A 6,000-nucleotide genomic window follows, 5' to 3' on the forward strand; every position below is an offset into this window, starting at 1 on the left:
TTCATGCTGCTACATCCATCAGATTGAAGATGGTGATGATTCCAAACCGCACATATGCTTTGGAACTACCAATACATATAAATCAAATCAAATGTGACCGTATTTTTTATTCTGTAATGCCATTTAATGATGAGTTTTCAGGTCATAAGAAACAGGGGAAAAGTCAACAATCCCAGAATAAAACATCCTGCCCTTAGGCATTAGGAGTTAACATACTGTATATTTTATATCTCTCTCTCTGTCTGATTTGTGAACCATCAAACTATTTAGTTTAATTTACTTAGGGACAAACACATAATGAGCAATGTCTGCCTTGACCATATCACAATTAGAAACCAGTATAAAAGGTCTTCATTAGGAGATACTTCACCCCCAGGTGTTCCCAAGCTCGACTGGGCACCACATGGATTAAAAAATAAACCTGGTCTTATATTTGGAAAATTTTAGACATTTAATCTTCTACAAATGTCCTTTAGGTTGTATTAAAAAAAAGAACACAGTGTATACTGAATACAGCGGAATACTATTTTAAAAATAAATAAATCCGAATATGAAACACATTATAGCCACATTCCGCTGGATGCATAATTCAGCAAGCAGTGTGAAGTTATCATATTAAAATAAAACTTTTTATTGTACTTTATTACTTATGTACTATTTTAACACAATTTTGTGCAAAACGTGGCAGTCCAAATAATCTAAATAAAAAGGTAAAAAGAAAAACTTCTACTGAAATTACTTCCAGTACAACTACTCTACTCTAACAAAAATTGTATACTAAAAATTTTAGCAAAGGTAAAGTAGTTGGTCATCCAGATTATCCATGCATAATCAAAACTGCATAGTACATAACATACACATACAATAAACTACAGAAATAGTAAAAGGTAGTTATGTCTCTAACTATAAGCTTTCCAGAAGGGAAAATGTGTGATATTCATGACCGTAAATGATTGTGATGCATTTAACTCATTTTAATTAACTCAATAAATAGCTGTATATTGAATGTCACTGTGTAAGCTAAGTTGGAGCACTTTGAAAACATTAGCATGTGTTAGCATCATCATTAACAGATCCAATTTTCTCGCTAAAATCAAACTTAGCTGCATGAGGGCAAAATTTGAATGCAATGGTTAGGTGATAATTACAATAAAAATAACTTAAGGTGTACCTGACTTGACAGTATAAACTAGTGACAACCTACAAAACCGCATGGCATAGCTAACATTGCCCTTATGGCCTTATAACGATGCAAATAGCAATAGAAAGGTGGTTGTTTCTCCACACGCCTGCCAAATACCGGAGGAAATATGTGTTTGAACAGAAATGTCACCTCTCATATTTCCTAGACTTCCCTCCCCTTTAGCATTTCAGGCCTTTGTTTGTTTGGCTCTGGCTGAGCTGAGATCAATAGCAATAATTCAGTTCGCAATTAGTAGCTCATCCGCTGTAATAGCACATCGCTGGTGCTAAGCAGAGAGACCTTTGGAAAAGATTTAAGCCCACTAAATAGAGGTTTCGTGTTCTCTTTTTTCATTTGCTTCATTCTTTGCCAATAATTTACAAGTGTACCTGTGGGTATGCTGACCAGCAGTGTTACACTCTTAATGGTGTGAGACCACTTTTAGATCAATGTGCTCTTGATGATTTCGGGATATGGTAAAATATTCTTTGGGCTTTTTTTACACACTGATTTAAAAAAGTAAAAGATGGATCACACGATCATCTGGTTTTACCCAAAGTTCATGCGAATTTAGCACGGCTGCCATTAAAGCATTATTTTTATTAAAGATAGCAAGCCTCTGGGTGCTTTAGTACCAGGCATCAAGTATCTTTTTGCAACCTTTGAATCTCTTTAACCTTACTAGGCAGGTTTATAGTTTCAACCACTAGATAAAATCATATTTATCAGCATATTCGCTGTGCATAAGTATCACTACAAACTGTGCCTATTAACTTAATGATTTACTGATAAACCTCTACAATATAAAGTGGAGTATAAAACACTTTTTTTTTTTTTTATTACAAATGACATCTGAGACATCAAGTCATTTATTTCCATGTTTAAATAAAACAAATTCTAGATTTTTAATGATGTTTTAGATTACAGGTGCTGGTCATATAATTAGAATATCATCAAAAAGTTGATTTATTTCACTAATTCCATTCAAAAAGTGAAACTTGTATATTATATTAATTCATTACACACAGACTGATATATTTCAAATGTTTATTTCTTTTAATTTTGATGATTATAACTGACAACTAAGGAAAATCCCAAATTCAGTATCTCAGAAAATTAGAATATTGTGAAAAGGTTTTCTATGGATAATATATATATATATATGGATTATATTATCCATATTTCTATGGATAATATATATATATATATATATTAATAGGATGTTAAACACAAGATCGTTTGATGTTATTCATCAAACAAGTTTTGCTGTAATTTTACTCTGCATTTCCTAACCTTGTATTTTAATACATACAGTAACTGAAACAGTGCCTTCTATGAGCCTTAGAGAAGTCTAAAAACCAAAATACTTCCTGTGTTGTGAAAACATGCACCGAAAGGTTTCATGAGACATTTTTAGCTGTTTGTTCCTCATTTATTAGATGCTAAATCATTCCTCCTGAAGCCAGTTCAATATAACTGTATTTCACCTTCCTTGGCTTCAAGGAAAACACTGCGTGTCTTATTAAAAGCGTGTTGTCTGATTGGTTTCCAGCGGCACCACTGAATATGCTGAGATCATCAATCTTCAATGCAGGACTGATTTGCATAAAATATACATTTATTCATTAGACAGATCAAGTCTCAGCCATAGAGGATGAACAGTATTTTGCATGTGGCACACTTACACCGAAATAAAACTAGCCTATAAATATTACATTTTGGGAGGAGAAATTAGAAATAGGCTTTAGAGTAAAAATCCAATACTTGGTTAGATATTTGAATTCGATTTTCCTGTGATAACATTTTTTTGTACATCACAGAACATCAAAACCAAGGGAGTTACATACACCTCACTGTTATTGTTACAGTTACTCTAACCCTTAAGTAAGCTTTAAAAAACGTATTGCTCTTTTAAGAATGCAATTAGCTAGTCAGTTGTCTAAAACTAGATCAAATAAAGGGTATGGCATATTATGACAGCAAAAGTAGAACACAGAACTGAACAAATATCAGCAATCAGCTAATCGAGTGAATGTAGGTAAGAGCATGCGTTTCATGTGTGTTACATCATTCTACGTTTTAAAGGTGTATATATGAATTCTATGAAATTGTGGTGTCTCCTAGAGTAAAATCAGTTGCATTTTATATTTAAAAAATCTTATTTTGATACAAAAGAGGTAGTATGATATATTTATACAGTTCTAAGAATGAATATGACGTAATTTAAGAGAACGCTGTGAAGCAAAGTTGGGTGATGGTATGATAATAATAATACAAATGTGTATATTATAATCTTAAATAACGATATCATTTTTAAATGTAACATTATACTATATTTCATATGAATATATGGCAAAATAATTTACATATGGCTGACTTAACAGCTAACATGATTTTCCTAAACCGGTGCTAGTTGTTAAGCATGGCAACAGAATGTATTCACATCCTTTCTTAGAGGGTAAATTAAATATGCAAGGCTTGACCAAAGCCTGAACCTTGGCATCCCTCAGTTTATAGATCACTTTAAGCTTTCAGTGATCCTCTTAACCAAGTTAACGGCTCATCATTCTGCCGCCTACGTGATGCAAACAGGCGGAAGGATTGAACGCAAAGGTTGAGTGAAGAAACACCACACTGTCATAGATGCTCAGCTTTGAATAAACATCTAATTGGCATCAGCAGTGTTAGGGATACATATTAAGTCAAGTTATCACTTTTATCAAATGTAAAGCAAAGTAAGGTTATTAAATTTACACTAACTTTAGATGTTTTTAAAGAAATTAATACTTGTATTCAGCACGGTTACATTAATCAAAAGTGACAGTAAAGATGTTTCCACTGTTAGAAAAAAATCTATTTCAAGTAAATGCTGATCTTAAGAACTTTCTTATCTTCGAAGAATTCAGGGAAAAAGTATCATGGTTTTCACAAAAATATTAACCAACACAATTGTTTTTATGAAAAAGAAATATTTCCTGAGCACCAAGTCAGCATATTATTATTATTATTTCTGAAGGATCATGTGACACTGAAGACTGAAGTAATGTCTACTGAAAATTCAGCTTTGCCATTACAGGAATAAATTAGATTTTTAAAATGTGTGAAATTAGAAAAGAGCAATTTTACATTGTACTAATATTGCACAACATGTCTGTTTTTACTGTAATTCTGATCATAGGAGACTTATTCAGTTAAAAACATTTAAAAATCAATCAACCCCAAACTTACGAATAGTAATGTATACTATAATATTCATAAGTAAAATGCATACCATGTGTGAGCATGTATTGTAGTTGTTTAGAGTGTGTCATGCTTATTAGTGACACACCGTACAGTTCTTTCAGATTTACAATTTTAAAAAATACTACTGATTAATGAAAATACGCAGTAACAGGAATAACAAGATTCCACTGACTCACTTGGATTTTAGGTGGACAAAATATGACAATTAAAATTATATACCCAATAAATAAGTATTGAATTTGGGTCGATTTGCTCTACCCTAAAAGTACATTTATATTACCTTTAAATATATGCACTCACGCCACATTAAAAAGGGAAACACACTTCCATTCTGGAGGAGAGAGAGTCTCAGTCAGCTGAAAATGTAACAGTAAATTAGCCCATTCATTGCCATAAAAAGTAATAATGTAGTTAAATTAGTTACATGTTTCAATAAATCTCAGTGAAACCAGCTTAAACTGCTGCTGTAAAGAAAAGGCAAGAATGCTATAGCTATTATAGAAATAACAGAATTGTTAACCACTAACAATTTAAATAATGCAATTATATGTCTTCAGAGTTACATGAATAAGTACTGTTTGTAACATACGCAATTCTTCTAGATGCATGCAACATTATAAATAAAAAATAAATAAATATCTATCAATTCATCGAATTAAATTTGAGTCAGTGAGAAGCTCGAGATAAAAACTGGCATGAACAAGCAAAAAAGTGAATAAATAAAAGTCAGCAAATCAAAGTAATGGACATGCTGCTGAAATTTTGGATCGTTCACACGCACGTCGGATTGGAGCGCAGGGACTGAAACGCCTACAAATGCACAAGTGGATGGAACCGCAGCAATTTGTGGGACACAAAAGTGCCGGAGCTGCTCTAGTGCTTCGGTTGCTCTGAAGCACAATGTGTCCACTGTATGAGGCTTATGTTTCACAGGACAGGCCGTGATATCTGATACTGTACTGCAAACCACATTCTGTCGTACAACTGATACAGTGATCTCCAGCGCGCTACAGTACAAGCAACAAATCTTCTTACGATAACAGAGCAGCTGTGTGGAGTCTGCATATGGTGTAGCTGTGAAAAAAATAAGTATTTATTTAGTATTATGATCATTAACTTCTAATGCTTTAAAAACACTGCAAATACAATGCGGGGGCCAAAAGGTTTCCCATACTAGATGCCACACTTCAGTGTTTTTCACACATTAAAAAAGCATTCATATAATTGCATTTTGTTCTCACAGGCTCTGGAGACAGGCATCCTACAACAATGTAAGCCAAGTAGTTTACAGAGAAAAATATGTCAACCTTCCTTCATATTAGAACGGCCCCTCTGTCTCCTAACCTTTCCTTTCTTCTTATGAGAGAGAGAGCAGCATTGGGTCAAGTGATTAAACTGGGTATATTGTAATGGATACGTTTTCTCACAATTGAAGGCTGAGGTGGGAGATTACCAGACAATTGATTCACTGGAACGGGGGGAAACCGGCTATGCGAAGACGATAACCCACACAGGTCAAGAATCAACCTTTGCGTCCATAAACAGTGCTGCAATTAAAACTCCCAGCTAAAACC

This window comes from Onychostoma macrolepis, chromosome 18 (genome assembly GCF_012432095.1).
Source record: "Onychostoma macrolepis isolate SWU-2019 chromosome 18, ASM1243209v1, whole genome shotgun sequence".
In the NCBI taxonomy this organism is placed as follows: Eukaryota; Metazoa; Chordata; class Actinopteri; order Cypriniformes; family Cyprinidae; genus Onychostoma; species Onychostoma macrolepis.